The sequence below is a fragment of the Pteropus medius genome, unplaced genomic scaffold (genome assembly GCF_902729225.1).
Source record: "Pteropus medius unplaced genomic scaffold, Ma_sr-lr_union100, whole genome shotgun sequence".
Lineage (NCBI taxonomy): Eukaryota > Metazoa > Chordata > Mammalia > Chiroptera > Pteropodidae > Pteropus > Pteropus medius.
The window spans coordinates 7,497,059-7,514,395 of NW_024344437.1; the positions used below are offsets into that span (position 1 = coordinate 7,497,059).

General features: G+C 45.0%; 1 protein-coding gene and 1 non-coding gene across 2 annotated transcripts in view; one reads left to right on the forward strand and one right to left on the reverse strand.

Moving 5' to 3' along the window:
- The window catches only part of LOC120610682 (phospholipid-transporting ATPase IB-like), a 130,197-nt gene that overhangs the window by 20,901 nt on the left and 91,959 nt on the right, over positions 1-17,337 (forward strand). The window lies entirely within an intron of this gene.
- LOC120610698 (5S ribosomal RNA) lies at positions 12,209-12,327 on the reverse strand. The gene has a single exon (XR_005654983.1). It is a non-coding gene; the product is annotated as a 5S ribosomal RNA (ribosomal RNA).

Sequence of the window (17,337 nt, forward strand, 5' to 3'; positions counted from 1 at the left end):
AAATGCGGGGACCGCGCATGCCTCACGGTCCCCAACAGGCCGCAAGTCCCAGGCTGACCTGTGCGATTTCGAAGGCTCAGCTTCATGGTGAAATTTCCATAGTTGGGGATGTTTTAAAGAAATTTAATGAGCGATTTCTGCCATCCAAAAGCAAAGAAATTATATATTAAATCACACGTCGCTTTGGTAGAAAAACTTTTATTTTTTTACTTAAACCATGTCGTTTTAACTTTTTTATTGGTCGGTTGGTTTCCATGAGGTGAACGATGTTTTGAAATTGAATATGGCTGGCCAAGGTTTTCATCAGATGCTGAATAAGATAACTGATGTATAGTCTTTGTGTCATAGGATTTCGGAGTGGGCGATGCACTGTCTGCGTCTAAAAGCTGTTTATTACTTGCAGTCCTTCTTCATGGGAGAATTCTGGGTGGGGGACAGGCTGCCAAAAAAAAAAAAACCAATCCTGAGCCAACTTTAATACTCTTTCACTTGGTGTCTGCCACCCAACGGATTGGTCATTCTTTGAAAACTGGTAGGAAAGTATTAAAAAAATAATAATAATAATTAACGCTTTTGAAAAATCGCGTGGGTGGAAAGTGGCTAAAACTAGCCTGAATTCTCAGAAAGGCTTGCTGCTGCCTCCAGAGGAATTATATGCAGTTGTAAAGAAAGATGGAAGCTGGGCTCAGCTGTAGTCAGTAACAGGAGTTGGCGTTTTGGGGGGACTGTCGAAAATATGCCCAAGCCATGCCCATCCCTTTGGTTCTAGATTGGACTGAATGTATCCCTCTCAATTTTACACGCTGGGGTCCTAACCCCCAGGGTGATGGGGTTGGAGGCAGGGTCTTTGGGAGGTGATTACGTCATGAATGGGGTTAGCGTCCCAACAGGAAGAGGCCAAGGAGCTGGCTCACTCATTTTCTGCCATGCTAAGGGTACGAGATGTCTGCAGCCCTGAAGAGGGTCCCCACCAGAACCCGACCGTGCTGGCACCCCGATCTCTGACCTCCAGCAGTTTCTGTTGCTGATAAGCCACCACTTCTGTGGCATTTTGACTGAGACAGTCGCTGAGGGCTTAGGAGTAAGGGGCGCTCTGAGAAAAGGCTGCTTCATCATCATCATCCTCCTCCTCATCATAATTTTAAGAACATTTCTAGTGATTTTCATAAACCATTTTTTTTTTTGTAGCTCATGAAGCAGCAGGTTTTTGGCAAGTGAACATGGTTCCTTTGAGCTCTAGAATGAAACTAGTGTCTCACGGCAAACGGCATTTCTCACCCAGGAGCCGGAGACAGACTCAGCACACAAGACGTTGTCTATTCATAAGTTGTCTGTTCATAACATCATAAACCGCTGAAAAGGTGCATTGTTCCTGCTGGGGTTTCCTAAACGGAGCTGATTAAATATTTCTTTGTCTCGTCCATTATATTTGGCGTTTTTCTCACGAGGGAGAAGGCAGGTTTTCCCTGGAGGGCAGAGGACGAAAGGCATAGAATGAGAGTCGTTTTCCACTGTCAAAGGGTCTTTATCTTTCTTCCCTAAAGCACCTCACGATCCGGTGTGTGAACCGGCCAGACAATGAGCCAGGAAGTCCCAGCGGAAGTTTCTGAAATCAAAGAAGTCGTCCATACACTTCCTCTCCTGAAAATATGCAACATTCGTGGGCGTTTAAGAGACGCCTCGTTTTCCCATTTTTCTCAGCCAAAGTTAGATCTGAAGAGAATCTAAAATTCATGCTACGCCTCTCCTGAGGGGGTGATACCATGGCCATCAGCTGGGGAAAATGCATGTGACGATGTTTTACCATAGGAGACCATGTGTTTTTCTTTTTCCCAATAGCGTGACCAGGGGTTATAAGCTGCTCTGTAATGGGTCCCCAAAGCCATTCCTTGACGGTGGAAAATGACAAGCTTCCTGTAGTTCAAAGTTGCCTGCTGAAGTAGAGTTTTGAATTAGAGAGATGAGGAAAATTTGATGCAAAACTGGGTCAGGAGATGTGCTTGTATTTTCTTCATGTTATTTCTCAGAGCTTTTCACTTTAGGAGTGTCAGAGGAGACGACATCTTATCTGACGTCAAGAGACCTGTCCCAACTAGCTTCCTAACTTTTGGTAAATCACTTAACCTGCATTAATTTCCTTATCGGAAAAGTCAAAATAATATCACCCACCCTGGTTACCTCAGAGGGGTGTGGTGAAGATGTAATCAGCTAATCTGTGCTAAACGTATAACATGTAGACTCTTTTTTTCCTAGAACGATCAGTTATTTTTGAACTTTTATAAATAGAAATATGGTGATTTAAATTCCCAATTGTCTTGGCCATAGAATTTTAATATTTTATAAGTTCTATATATGATATTTCTCTATAAGGTCCATTGAATCTATATTCTGAATCATGTGGATTGCTTGTTAAAATGACAACCCCCCAAAAAAATACTTGCAACACACACACACACACACACACACACACACACAGAATCTCTGGGTGTGAGGCCCCAGCCTCTGAATTTTAATAAATCTCCAGGCTGTTCTTTCCCTATTCTAATTTGTGAATCACTGCTCTAAAACACCTAAAATATCGTAAATATTACTCCATGACAATGTGTAAGCCAGTGCTGGGTGTGATATGAGAAGAATTTAAAGTATTCACGACGGACGTGTTTCTCGTGGGCGGTGGTCGTGTGAGACACGGCAGCCAGTGCCAGTTGTGGCTTTAGGGCACTCGCTTCTCAAATGGAGAATTATGCCGAAGGCATTACCTCGTCCACCGTGGAAAAATGCTCCTCACCGACGTCGGCGCTTTTCCCTTTGAAAATTTCTTTCATTGCTAGTAAAACGGGGCAAAAGCTTTCACTTCAAAGCCTACAGGCTGCTAACCTTGTCCACAGTCCCAAGCTCCAGGCTCCCACCAGTTTCTGGCATATGACAGCTTGGTTTGTTTTTTGTTTTTTGTTTTTCCTAAATGCAGGACTGGATTTGAGTTTTCTACCCGCGCTTATGTATACACAATGCAAATCCCCACAGACTAAAAGGAAAGGGGGCGGGGGGCTGTCAGTTTCCCACCCTGGAACCTTTCCCAAGGTGTTGCCTGCGCCTGGGCCGAGCAGCCTAGTGAGAGCTCAGGCCCGCCTACTTTCCATGTAAGACATAGGAGGAGGGATCTTGTTCCCGAGCTGCTTGTGTTCCAGGAGGCAAGCCACGCCGAGACACAGCGGTCACGACGGTGGCCATCTCTGCTCAGCCGTGCTTCCAGAACATCTCTGTAGGACAGAGGCCTGCTGAGGGCCAGGACGGGGCTTGTCCTCAGGTTAACGTTCCGTGGCGTGGGGACGCACGCGGCTGTTTGTCCCCACCAGCCACTCTCCTTCACCCAGTCTGCACCCACACACCACAGCTCATGCAAGGGGCCCTGCCCCAGAGCAGGCTCGCTTCGATCCCGACCCCCAGGCTGAAGGAAGTCATTCCGAAACCCTAAAGGACACTCGAGGAGACAGTTTCTGGGGGGAAAATAGTGTGTTTGCTTCTGAAAGAAATCCATCAGAGAGATGGCCTTCTCGTGTGCATGATGCAGCTGCTGAGCGGTGCCTGGAGTTGTCAGGCTATAGGACAGAAGCTGCCTCTGGAACCCCGCCGCCACATTTAAGAAAATAAAGCCACTGCAAAAGGTGGAATAGAAAGTCAGGATGGGGGCTGGGAGAATGAGCGAAGGTTAAAGAAGTACACATTAGTAGCTGATAGATGGTCACGGGGATGAGGAGCACGGCAGAGGGAATGCAGTTAGCGTTAATACGTTGGCTAGGTGGAGGGCCAGGGGAGGGAGGGAGCAATTGGGGGGATCATTTTATGAATCATATAGATGTCTAACCAATGTACTGTATACTTAAACTAATTAAAATGAATAAATTTTTTAAAAAAAAAAAGAAAGAAAGCAGGAAACGAGAGTCTCCTACGGGATCGTCAGAGCACCAAAGGCAGCCAGGTGCACAGCCCACTGTTTCCCCGCGTAGCCACTAGAATCAGAAAATTCAGGCACCAGATAACCGTCCTATCAGAAGATGGCTTTTGTGGTCATTACATGTCATGCAAGTTGTTTCTGTTTTTCTCTTCCCGATCAGCAAACAAGGGAGAAAGCGTATTTTCAAAAATATGTGAGCTTCCTAAAGCGATTTCAGATTCTTTCTCCAGGCGGTGATGGGGCCAGCACCCCCTTTTCCTGATTGCTTCTTTACACAGCCTGTGGAGTCAACAGAATGAGTCTCGATTTGTTTGACCTGAATCAAACTGTTTTCCTATTCAGTGCAAATTCTAACAGTGAAAGTGAGGTTTGAACTAAATTCGCTTAATGCCTAAGAAATATATACAGTGAAATCCATCATTCATAACATCCACAACTGCTAATTCTGAGCCTCAGTTTTGTCAGGTCTGTAAAGTAGATAATAACTGTCTTTGGAGGTAATGGGGACATTTAAGAAAATAAAGCAGGTAAATAATAGCTGATGATGTTGATTGAGAAATTACTATGTCTCCAACAAAGTACATCTTTATATAAATGTGCTATGTATATGTGGCTACATACATAATGAATTAAGCTCTAGCTCATCTGAGAACCTGCCCTATAGTCATATGAGGAAGAGGCTTAGAAAGAAAGAACCAGAACCTTGAGTAGTCAGGCTTGGGGTAGAGTGCCTGGGACTCCCCAGGTCTGCTAGATGCCAGCGTGTGAACCCCCACACTTTGTCACTACGGAGGGCACTCACGGTGATTCTTGGTACAAACAAACCAGGCATCAAATAAATGTCAGTCAGTTCTCCTGAAAATTTCGCTTTTATTAAGTTGTATCTGAAGTGACCTCTACCCTTGCAGTATAAAATAATTTTCAAGTCATGAAGTTAGAAGGCATACACATAATTTATGTTTGAGCAGCAATCTTCTGCTTATGAGCTGCCCCCACCCCCCAGTAAAGCAGGTTTCAAACAATCGTTTTGTTTTGTTTAAGTACGTTATGTAAAGCCCTAATTTTTTAGCCCCTGCTCCCCCTTCCCCCTTGCACAGTTCTCTCGATGTTGGCAGATTGTTTTATTTTGGCCTCTCGTTTCAAGGATGCTGTCCGCTAATTAGAGGCCAGGCGGCTTTGATTGTGAGTTATTTTTCTCTTGGGTGAAAGGTTTTGTTGTGGTATTAGCACGTGTCATTCATGCTGATGTTAAATTTTTAAATATCTGTCAGCAAATTGAAGTACGCATTACATGCTGATTTTGTTTGTTTGTAATATTTATACTCAGCGGCCACAGAGTACTTTTGATGTGGTTTTGAACTTATTCTTTCTCCAAACATGTGGAGATGGTGTGCGTGGGGCCCCGGAGTTGTGAGTTCTGTGCCGGGGTTTGCTTCTCCGACATCTGCAGAGGAAGATGGCCTTGTCTGGTGACCGCTCTGTGACTGTCCCCCCAGAGATACCAGTGTTCCTTAGGTTTGTTCTGGTGAAGAGGCAGAGAGGAGCCTGGGAAAGACCCCCAGATAAAGAGTTTGTGCGAGAAAAGTGAACTAGACAAAAAAGTTGAAAACCATATGATTTCACTCATTGATGGGATATAAAACCGAAAGCAACAAACGTAACAAACAAATGGAGACTCATGGGCACAAACAGTAGATTAGTGGTTATCAGAGTGTAGGTAAGGGTCAAAGGGGTCAAATATTTGGTGACGGAAGGAAATCTAACTCTGGGTGGTGAACACACGATGCAGTATATACCACTGAATTGTACACTTGAAACTTACTTGATTTTATGAGTGTCACGCAATAATTTTTAATAATAAAAAAAGAAAAGATAAACCGGGGTTGGGTAGGCTAAGAAGGGAGAAAACAGACGCACAGCACGCTATTAGCCATGCGCCAAGATTCCCTATTTTGTATAAATGATGCAGAGCCCCTGTCGACAGTATCCAAGATAAGACCAAACAGTGAAGGGACTTAAAGTAGATGAGATTTTTCAGTGGCTTTTGTTGCCGTCAGCGTTGTAAATCACGAGAATGTCCACTGAGGAAATTGTATGCCTTTTGAGCCTGGATTAGCCAGCTGTCATAAGGGTTTGGCGTCCCTTTGGCTAAAGGCAGGAGAAGAGGAATCTAGGTTACTTGTGTCTGTGCTTTTATTCACAGGGGGTTTTGTTTGTTTGTTTGTTTGTTTGTTTGGTACTTATTGTGACCTGGTTTTGGTAAAGGGTGGAAACTTTAAGAAGGGCATATTTAAATATGCAGGCCCATCGAGCGTTCTGTGAAGGCGAGCCCCACCCACTCTGCTCGGCAGCAGCAGACGCCACGTGCACCCTGGGCTTCTTGTCATCTGTAGTCAGCCCGACCTCCATTCCCCTTTGTCTAGTCACAGCCCCTAAATCCCTTCTCCTCTTTCATAAAATGCATCTAAGCACCGCTGGTTCTCCCTCTGTCCACCCCCTCTGCGTCTCAGCTGGCCACCCAGGACTAGTCAGGCAGGATCTTCGTCATGGACCACGGCAGGCGAATCAGAAATGGTTATGGTGACCCACACCAGGCCGCTGAGAGACCATTCAAGGATAGTTTAGAGAAACCAATAGAGGAAGGGGAAAGCCGTCTTATTGCAAGGTTTGTGATAAGGAATGATGTCAGCCTGGAGTCGCCAGGAGCCACAGAGAGAGCACCTGGCTGGACCGAACTGAGTGCAAGAGGAAAACCGAACCGCGAGGTGACGGCAGTGAAGTGCCCGTGGGTCCCGCTCTGCCTGAAGCTCCGGCCACCTCTGAACTCTGGGGCACACTTAAGCCAATGCATTCCCATTTCCCCATAAGACAGTTCAAGCTGGACTTGTGTTACTTTTGGAAAGAGTCTTAATTAATGAAAAAGTTGATAAATTACAGACACAAAAGATAGAACTGGCTGGATCAAGTTAAGATAGAGAGAACTCTCCAGCCCCTTCCAGAAAATTGGCCATCATCGTCATGCTGCGGAGAAGCAGCTGGCAAATGCGCATGTCCTACTACGAGTCTCCCAGGTCAGAGTGCCAAGGGACATCGCCCACTCTTCGTCGCCTTCAGTATGTCCCTCTCCGTCCTCGCCCACCCAAGAAAGAGAAGACAGGCCGGAGCAGAACTCATTGTCCGAAACAGAGCTGGAAGGAAATGGTGGCTTTTCTGAGAGAGGCCTCTTTCTCGGCACCAATGATTCAAAATGGCTTCGAGTCAAATGTTCCAGAGGAATGTCGTCCAATATAGACACACTCACAAATTTAAATTTTCTAGTGGCCCCATTAAAAAGGTAAAAAGAAACAGGTTAAATTAGTTTCATTAATATATTTAGCCCAACATTTCCAAAGTATTATCACATCAACATGCAATCAGCATTAAAAGAAGTTGTTGATGAGATGGCTCACATTCTTTTCGTACTCAGTCTCTGAAATCCAGTGCGTATGTGAGACGTAGAGCCCATCGCAAGTCAGATGAGACCTGTTTCAAGCGCCAATGGCTACTGTATGGGACAGAGCAGCTTTTCACCCACAGAGGTTTGGAAACACAGATTCACTCTCCAGAGCTAAACGTGGTGCAGGCAGGATGAGAGGGGGGACACCCAGCTTCCAGGTCCTCCAAGGGCCTGCCCTGCCCCCGAGTGCCACCACCTGACTAGCATTTCCGTCACTTGCAGTTAAAAGGGTCTCGGCTCTTACAGAAGGCTTTCCCTAAAAAATAAAATGTGAGGACAACGGAGCTATTAATCTGTGCTTATTAATCGCTTTCAAGATTCATAAAGCACGGATCTGACTTCAAGTAATTTTTGCAAAGCATTGGCCAATATTCCAACCATTTCCTCCTGAACATGGGAAGGAAGAGGTCAGACATGTTTATGTCATGCTGCAACCAGCTGAGCAGTAATGACCAATGCCACCCAAAATAATTTAGATCAGCTCCTAACAAATGGTTAATTTGTTCGATGAGTGGCAATTTCTGAATACGATTATTATTTGACTTAATTGATTCCTAACATTGTATAAACCTTTCATCCTTCGATCTTTCTAGAGTTTCAGGCCCCTTCCCCCATCATTATGCTGAATACAAACACTATCATTTTTTGCCTCCTGAATATCTCTTACGTACGTCTCCTTCCATCCGGTTCTGGTCCCATCCAGCTAGTGCTGAAGCATTTCTTGCACGGACCATTGCAGTAGCCTCACGACTAGCTTCTTAGCACCCAATCTGTCAGGTCATTTACCTGGCCCCATAGGTCCTGTGCAGCCCTGACCGTGGCCTCTGTCATCATCTCCTTCTCTCGCCCTCACTGGTTTTCTCTCACGTGCCGGCGTATCCTGCTTGTGATCTCACAGTGCATTTGCACCTACTCACCTCACTTCCTGAGTGCCCTGGTCAGCCTCCTCCACGAAGCTATTGTTCACAGAGTTCTCAGAGGGCTGAGGAGTCATTACTTCCTGAGGACGCCTTTCCTTGCATCCCCGGCCAGCTTAAAACCTCCTAGTACGCATTCTCTTAAAACAATTCACCTTTCCTTTGTTTCGATTAAAAATTTACATTCGTACATGAGATAACACCGTATATCCATTAGGACAGCCACTATTTAAAAAAAAAAAAAAGAAAGAAAGAAAAGAACTATTGGCAAAAATGTGGAAAAATGGAACTTTTGTGCACTGTTGGTAGGAATGTAAAATAGAGCATTGTTGTGGAAAATAGTATGGAGATTCCTTGAAAAAGTAAACATGGACCTACCATACGATCCAGCAATTACACTTCGGAGTATGTACCCAAAAGAATTGAGAGCAGGATCTCAAAGAGATATTTGCTCACACTTATTCATAACAGCAGTATTCACAGTAGCTAAGAGGTAGAAGCGACCCAAATGTCCGTTGACAAATGAGTGGATAAACAAAATGTGATCTAAATATACAATGGACTATTATGCAGCCTTTAAAAAGAAGGAAATCCTGCCATATGCTATAATGTGAACGAATCTTGAGGACATTATACTAAGTGAAATAAGCCAGTCACAAAAAGAAAAGACGGTATTATTCCACTTATCTGACATACCTAGAATAGTCAAGTTCATAGAGACAGAAAGTAGAATGGTGTTGCCAGGAGCTAGAGAGAGAGACAAACGAGTTTTGTGTTGAGTGGGTACAACGTTTCAGTTGTGCAAGATGAAGACGTTTGAGAGGTCTGTCACACAACAGTGTAAATGCAGTTTATACTTAAAAATGTATAAGATGGCAAATTGTTATATGTTTTACCAGAATTTTTCAAAATTTACATTTAAGTGATTTTATAATTACTGTCAGTTTCTTCCTCTAAACAGTAAGCTCTATGAGGAAAGTGAATGAATGCTCTTCAACGTACCCTTGGCACCTACCTCTCGTTTTTTCTGGCATTCAGTAAATATTTAAATGAATTAAGCACCTCTCACGTAGAACTGGGAAGTGTAGTTGGCCTTGTGCTTAATATCTTTTTGCTGAATAGATAACACAAGCAGATGCCAAGTATTCAGACAGTCGAAAACAGCCTTGTACAGGATCTGCACATAATAAGTAATTGATCAATTAACGAAGTTAGTATTTTTCTTAAGAAAAGTATGCTCAAGAAAAAAAAAAAACAGTAGCACAAATGATGCAGTTTTTCTGCCAAAAGAATGATTTCCAGTTAAAAAAGATTTAGAACATTTCCAGTTAAAATTTTAGTCAAACTATTTAAGCTACATGGGTGATATCTGGGGCATAACATTCATAGATATTAGTATCTATAAAGGATGAATAATAAAGTTTAATTACTTCCTGGAAAATGTTTATTTTGAAACTGATATTAAAGAAAAGGCAAAAATTGAATCAAAATGGATTTTTCGAGTGCCTAATTCAAGGAAGTACTAAGATAATCATTGTCCAGTGGTTTTATTGTGGGAGATAAAACTGATGGAGATAGTAGTGGATCATAGAGAGTTCTAGCAAAAGTGTATCTTCCCTAAACCAATACTTCATTGGGTAGCATTTTCATCATTATGTTGAAGTGATTGGTATTTTTGGAGTAAAAAAATATGAGCACAGAGTTAGAGAGGAGGTTTCGTTAAGAAAATGTCAGGCTTAGGTAGAGTTTAGTTAGCAACTGGCCTCTGACAAATCCAGGATGACTTCATGGAAGAAATAGATATTTGCTGGAGGATCGTCCCTTAGTCAGTCTGGGCTCATGAATTGCCTGAGAAAAGGGTTAAAGCATGCGTGGATCTGGCACCGAGACCCAAGAAGGGGCATAAAATTTTAGTGTAAAGTCAAGTGCTGTTACAAGAGAAGAAAAGGTTCCAGATTCAAAAAGTTCGTCCCTTAAGCACGGCATCTTAATTAAAAGAAAGAAAAGCGGTAAGGAAAGTAATTCTGTCCAGGAGAACCAGGAGAAGCTCAGGTGGGGAAAAGTGGCAGGTGGAGGGCAAGGTGATTGATATGAGGTGGAGGGGGCGTCTCAGCGTGAAGGAGGAGGTCAGGGGGGAGAGTGACACCTGAAGGAAGGTGTAAATTTTTCACGGAAGGAAATTACGGCGTCGTTGAGAAATTTTCCTCGATGTGGCATCAAGAAAGAGTAAGATCGACTGTGAATAAAGGTCCTGTAACATAATAAGTCAGAATTTTGCCATTTTATGATTAATGTAGGAAAAATAGTTTTTAGAAAGAAAAGGAAATAGAGGGCACATGAAAGTTATTTTGTGTTATTTTTTCTGATGGCTGTATCGGTTAAAACAAATCTAAAAGGAATTACCCTAGTCTGAGCTGTAAAAAGTTATTTTTTAATCCTTCCACCATCAAAAGAGAATTCAATATTGCATTAAGGCCTTATAATATTTTCTATAAATGTAAACTTATTGAGATTTTTAAATCTCTGAGATGATCACGATTTTAGAAAATAGCTCATTATGTCAGATAGTTTACTTTGAACAGGAAATATAAAATCGAGAAGCAACTTTAGGTACAAACTTCCAGTTACAAGATAAGTCTTGGGGATGTAATGTTCAGCATGGTGACTATAGTTCATCATACTGTATTGTAAATTTGAAAGTTGCTAAGAGAATAGATCTTAAACGCTCTCATCCCAAGAAAAAAGTGTGTAACTCTGCGAGGCAATGGATGTTAACTAGACTTACTGTGATGATCATTTTGCAATATATACTTATATTGAATCATTATGTCGTATACCTTAAAGTAATATAATGGTATATGTCAATCATATCTCAATAAAACTGGGAGAAGAGAAGCAACTTCTGATAATTGACAAGTTGAGAGCCCTCTCAAAACCAACACTTCTTGGGTTTACCACTAAAATCACAATTTCCGTGAATTCTGAGGTCATTTCATGAGCTCCCAGCCCTTCAGACATGACTTGGAACGTCGGTACTTTATTCATTAAAAACTCATTCAAGACATTACTTATTACGTGCAAATGCTCCTTTTCTGGTGGCTTCCTAACAGTGTCAATCGTACGTGAAAGGACAACCCTCAAGACCTGAAATGCATATGTCAGTCTTAGAAGATTGCCTAAGAAGACGACTAGTTTGGTAGGTAGATTGGGAGCCACTCGCTTCCACTCAACACCAGAGAAAAACGGGTTTTCAGTGATAACTATCAGATGGAAAACTTCTTGAAGATGTCGTATGCATGTGGAAGACTGTTTACCGAATGGGTGACTGAAGGGGAGGTGGGGGGGCCAGAGTGTACAAGAAATGAGCTGTCCCTCCCCAGTCATCGTCAGTCCGGCCCCTCAGACATGCCGGTTACTCGCTTGTTGTATAGTCTGTAACAAAGCAAATGACTAACGTTATAGGACGATAACCGTGTGGTGCATCTAAATAATTTTAACTAATTCCGTGTCTTCCACATGCTCGGCCTCCCAGCACCTTACGCTCTGAAATAGCGAAAGGACAACTCGTGGTTCTTCTGACCCCAACTCCTTCCCTCTCGTTCCCGCTCAGTCCGGCGGCGTCACCGCCCTCCCATCACACAACATGGAATTGGACCTGTCCCTCCCTCACCACCAGAGCTCCACCCAGCCCACCCAGAGATCGACCCGACACCATTCATTTTCTTTTTTAAAAAAATTTTTCCTTATTTATTTATTTTTAGGCGAGGCAGCCCTTGGTTGACTTCACAGATTGCAAGAAACTTGTCAGTTTGCAATCCCTTATTTTTTTTTTATTTTTTACGCCTACAGCACCTAATCTTCCTAGGTGGTCTCCCATCCAAGTACTAATCAAGCCCAACCCCGCTTAGCTTCCGAGATCAGACGGGATCGGGCTTGCTCGGGGTGGCATGGCCGCAGACACAACATTCATTTTCACTGTGAGCAGCTGTGTTATTTGTATGCGTACTGCAGCAGTTACAGCATGATGTCACCAGTCTCATACCAGACATTTTTATATTATCAGCACCGACGACATGCATGCATACATGGTCTACAGGACGTGTCTAAATGGCAGGATGGCAGAGAGCATTTGGCCTTGAGGACAAGGCTCTCAGTGAACTCAGAGTCAAGACTCTGGAAATACCTTAAAACTTAAACTCTTTATTTGGAAACATTGAATAAAAATGGAAATTAAAAATACACTTAAACTCTTGTTCCCTGCTAGGGTCTCTTTTTTAGAAATTCTTTACTGTGCTCCCAGGAAAATATCTCCAGCGGTGGCACCAAGTGAAGTCTCCTAAGGGAGAGGAGGCTGCTCTCTGGGCCTTTGGCCTTGACTTTGCCAGTCGGGGGCTATAACCCAAATATGCTAAACTTTTCTTTATTAATTATACCAGTCAGGGTCTGTGGTTGCAGTGAAAAAACAAAAAAAAAAAAATCGTGACTGATGTAATAAACAGAAAAGCAATAAGTAGAGGCATAAGGGAATGTATGGGAAGGCATAAGACCCAGGCTCAGAAAGCTGGTAGGAAGCACAGAAGCTAACCCGGGACCACATGGTCAGCACACGCCCAGCGCTGCTGCCATTGGCTGTGTGCCTCTGCTAGCGATGGACTTTGGACTCCGCCACTGCAGGTCATCCTTGAGGTACCCAAGTGCGGGCAGGAGCATCTGATGGACAGGCAAGCTCCGGTCTCCCAAAAGCCATGCCCCAGCAGCTGCCTTTAGGCAGTGACTCTTCTCACAGACTTTTTATGAACTGGCTCAAATGCGTTTTAGAACGCTGCTGGCAAACACCCACGTTCTCCTTCAATACAAGAAGGAAAACAGGAGTTAGGAGGAGAATCCTCGACCTTTTCCTGAGCAGCTTCTTTTGTCAAGAAGACAAATTTGCCTTCTTGAGCAGATAATTGGAATAAGTTTAAGAAGTACGGTTAAAAATATTTACTCGATAATGAGCATAGACAAAGCAAGAGTCATCCTTGTAAGAAAACTCACGGAGGCCCAGAGCTTCGGGGAAAAAAGGTAACTTGAGCTTGGTCCACTTAAAAAAGGTAGATGGTAAGGAGGAGGTGGCATCCTAGACAAAAGCTTCAGGGGCAAGGGCCTGCCCATGGGATGGCCTGTTTGGGGCAGAGGGACTGTGATGGATAATCAGATGTCAGATATTCCTCGTGCTTCAAGACTAATCCACAGAGGGTTGACTCGGCACACTCGCTTCCAGTGGAGTAGCTAAACGTTCCATCCGATTAAAAAGCATTAATTTCCTTGTTTTCTCGGGATACTGTCGTTCAGCAGCAACCAAAAAGGAGACAGGAAAAAGTGCAGTGAGCATTATTTCATTGTATTACTTAAAACACTATGGTTGTCTCAGATCGAGCAAATTGGTTATAAAAACTAAGGCAGTTGCTCCCCAGCCATACTCCTCACAAGAGGCCTTAAGTGGTAATGAAAGGTTTGAGGTGAATTTTGTTGATGCGGCAGGATTTAGGCATTATGAGAACCTTTCTAGACTACATTTAGGTCTATTTATACACATGTATTGGAAGAACCTTTGCAAGAAGGGAAGAGTATTGATAAGCTATCATTTTTCCTCCCCTGGGAGCTACTCTTTAGTTGTTACTAGGGGTAATGTCATCTACCCCTGCACGCTCCCAAAAGCATAAGTTAATCTTTTCAACAGAAGCAGCCAACTTTTCTAGCAAAGGAATTTGCCGTTTTTGTGGTTTGGGTAAAAAGGTGGTTCATTTTACTGGTTTCTCCATGAAATATGTCTCATGATAAATTCAATCTTTCCTCAAAAAAAAAAAAATTCCTCAAATCTACTTTTCTGTGCAAAATTCGACATGAAAGCCTTTCTCTGTTGAAGCAGCCAGATATTGAGTTGGTGCGGACCTGGGCAAACAGTTTTGGGTCCAAGGTTAAGGATATTTATTGCTGGAGATACGACATGTATTCGTGTCCAGGAAGAACAAAATCCAACACATTGACACTGGTTTTCAAATCCATCCATTCGCTTTCTTTTGCTTCAAGAGGAATGTTTTTCTTTCTGCTCCCCTTTTTTAATCCTCTCTTCACACTTGGTAGAATTCGGAGGGATTTTTGCCAGGGATAACGAGCTGAGGTGTACAATGTGTGAATACACAGGAGATCTGCTGGTTTTCTTGCACGCACTTCAGAGAAAGTTCCTTGCACTCTGCCTTTGGCATGGCAGGCAGGAAATTCCTCACCGGCCTGCCCAGTGCAATAAACAGACCTCCTGCATCTAACCACAGCCTCGCTAGCGTTTCTAATGTGGAGTTGCTTTTGCTTCTTGTGTAAAAGTCGAGGGCCCCGGCATTGCTGGTCCACTTTCTTCAGCTCCTAGGCCGGAGTTTGCATAGGACTGTGTTGGAGGTTAATAGGACTTGTGGTTTGACTTACTCTGTGTTTGTCGTGCACACGTGGGAAAAATAGATAAGGTCAACAGGCCCCCCGAGGATGCACTTCTGATGAACCTTATGTTCTGTTAGGTTGATCAGAAAGTCCAGAAGTTAACATTAATTACCGTTTTGTTCACTCACCCAGATGTCGCCTGTTGTATTCTATGCAGGTGAGTCTTTCAATAACCCTGCTACTCGAGTTGTGACCCCCACGGTCTGGCAACCTCACCCACCCCGCTCCCTGGCCTCCCACCTCTGCCTCCCCAGAGAGAGGGCCTCTGGAAATGCTGGTTCTCAGGCCCCAGCTAGCTAGAATCCGCATTTTCCACCAGAGCCCCAGGTGGTCCACGGGACATTACAAGTGGAGAAGCCCCAAGCTGAGTCCTCCGTGCTCCCTGAGGCTGAGTCCATTCCAGCAAAGCCTCCGGGCCCGGGAGCGAGAAAGGAAGCAGGCCCCCCGGGGGGGGGGGCACCGGGGAAGGGAAGCTGGAGGACATCACCGGAGTTAAATTACGCTCATTAATTCAATTTGAGGCAGGAATGTGTGTAAATAAACGGCTGGCAGCCACAGAGGCTCTGTTTCCTGCAGGGCTCCGGCCAGAACACAGGGCCCAGTGGCCATGAAAAACCCTGGCCGGGGCAGTCAGCGAGCCCCGCCGCTATGAGATATAACGATGGGAAAGGTGACGTCGTCATTATCGAGACAGGGAGGTTTTCAGTGCAGAAATGGAGAGGCTGCTCCTCCATAGAAAAAATCTTAATTATTTGAAAACCTTAAGCAACAGCCACTCCTCCCTCCTCCTCCTCTTTTTTTTTTTAACTGATACAGATCAGATTTCCAGAGGTAAAGTGAGCAGGACAGTGCCGTGGTCCTGCACAGCCTGTCAGCGTCTCTAAATATCAACAGCCTGTTCACACCCACTTTTTTCCCTTGCAATCCTGAGTCCATGAGAAACCAGGAGGAGAAGAACAACTCCTTCATAGTGTAAAGCTGTAACATGTGTTTGGTTTGACGTGGGGCCGTGACCGTTCGGGGTACACCGAGCGATCGTGACCAGTTAACATTTATTGAACCCCAAGTGGTGTCCTGGGCAGGGACACCTGACTCACCGTTAAAAGTTGGTTCTCATGCTGTCGTTTTTAGGAAGAGCTCGTTGTACATCATTTATTCCAAAGAGACAACTGTTTCTCAGCTTAAAAATCAGCCACAGGTCCCTCGTCCCTATTCACTAATGGAGTGGCTGTAAAATGAGAAGAGTCATATTCTTTTTTCATTTTACCTGGACATGTTTTTCTTAACGCCCTGTGCCTGGGCGGCAGCAGCCGCTGCTAACGATGGCGATGGGCATAGCGAACGAAGTGCTGGCGCTTTGCTGAATGTTTTACGCATTTCATCCTCGCTACGACCCTATTTCACAGACAAGAGACGGGCTCCTGGTGGAGGTGATGAGCCTGCCCGTGGCCACAGAGCCTGGAGGTGCCAGGATTGACCTCAGGCTGCCCAGAGGGCCGCTGGCAGCAGCCACTTGCCCTCAATACACCCTCACTTTGAGTTGCCCCCCTCCCCGCACCCTCTTCTCTGTGCTCTGAGAGCCCACTGCATAATGTCGTTAGGAAAAAGTAGTTTTATCATTACCAAAGACTAATGTGTATGCAAGTCTCACGCCGACTGGGTTGTGAGGAATTTGAGAGAAGGGCCTGGCACGGACCAGGCCCTCGGGGAACGCTAGATCCTCCGTCGCAAATGCTGGCAGCCCCGTATCCCTGATCCTGGGCCCTGCTCTGGCCCTGAAGCATGGCGTGCGCGGTGATGGGACTTCCCAACACCAAGTGGGATTCTAGGGAAGAGTGCAGAGTCCTTCTCTCCTGGCTTTGTCCCCACTTCTTTAAAAGGACAGAGAAGAGTCCCCTGTAGGCCGCTCTAGGGAGAAAGCCACCTCGCTCTGCAGCACCCACGAAGAGCCCCCGGTAACAGCGACCGGCCCACAGTGAGAGTCAGAGGGACGTGCAGGAAAACCCTGCGGGTCGGCGAGGCCTCGGCCGACCATCCCGGCAGACACGCCGCTTTTAGCTCAGGCGGGATGTGAACTGGGGCCGAGAATGACAGGAACCAAAGCTGGTTTTTGTTTCCAGCCATTTCATCCTTTTCATACACACAGCCCTTCCCTTCGTGAGAAAGGGCGTCCAGACGGGGCAGGGGCACGAAAAGGTGAGAAGTCCGGCTCTTCGGGCTCATCGGTCTTGCTCACCCTCCACGTTCTAACGATCACCAGTGTCACGGGAGACTGGTTGCTAGGACGGTGGCGGGTCTCTCCCGCCTTCCGTGAGCACCCGCCCCTGAGAGCCTCAGGTGCCTTTGCCTCTAGCAAACCAGTAAACGGCGAAGCCGAGTTGGTCTCTGCTTCCTTATTCATCACAGCAGTGTGGCGAAGGGACTGGCCAACTTCCTGGGGGTCCTTCGGGGCTTAGGGTGGCGGTCGAACAGCGTTGGAGGAAGAAAGTCATTTC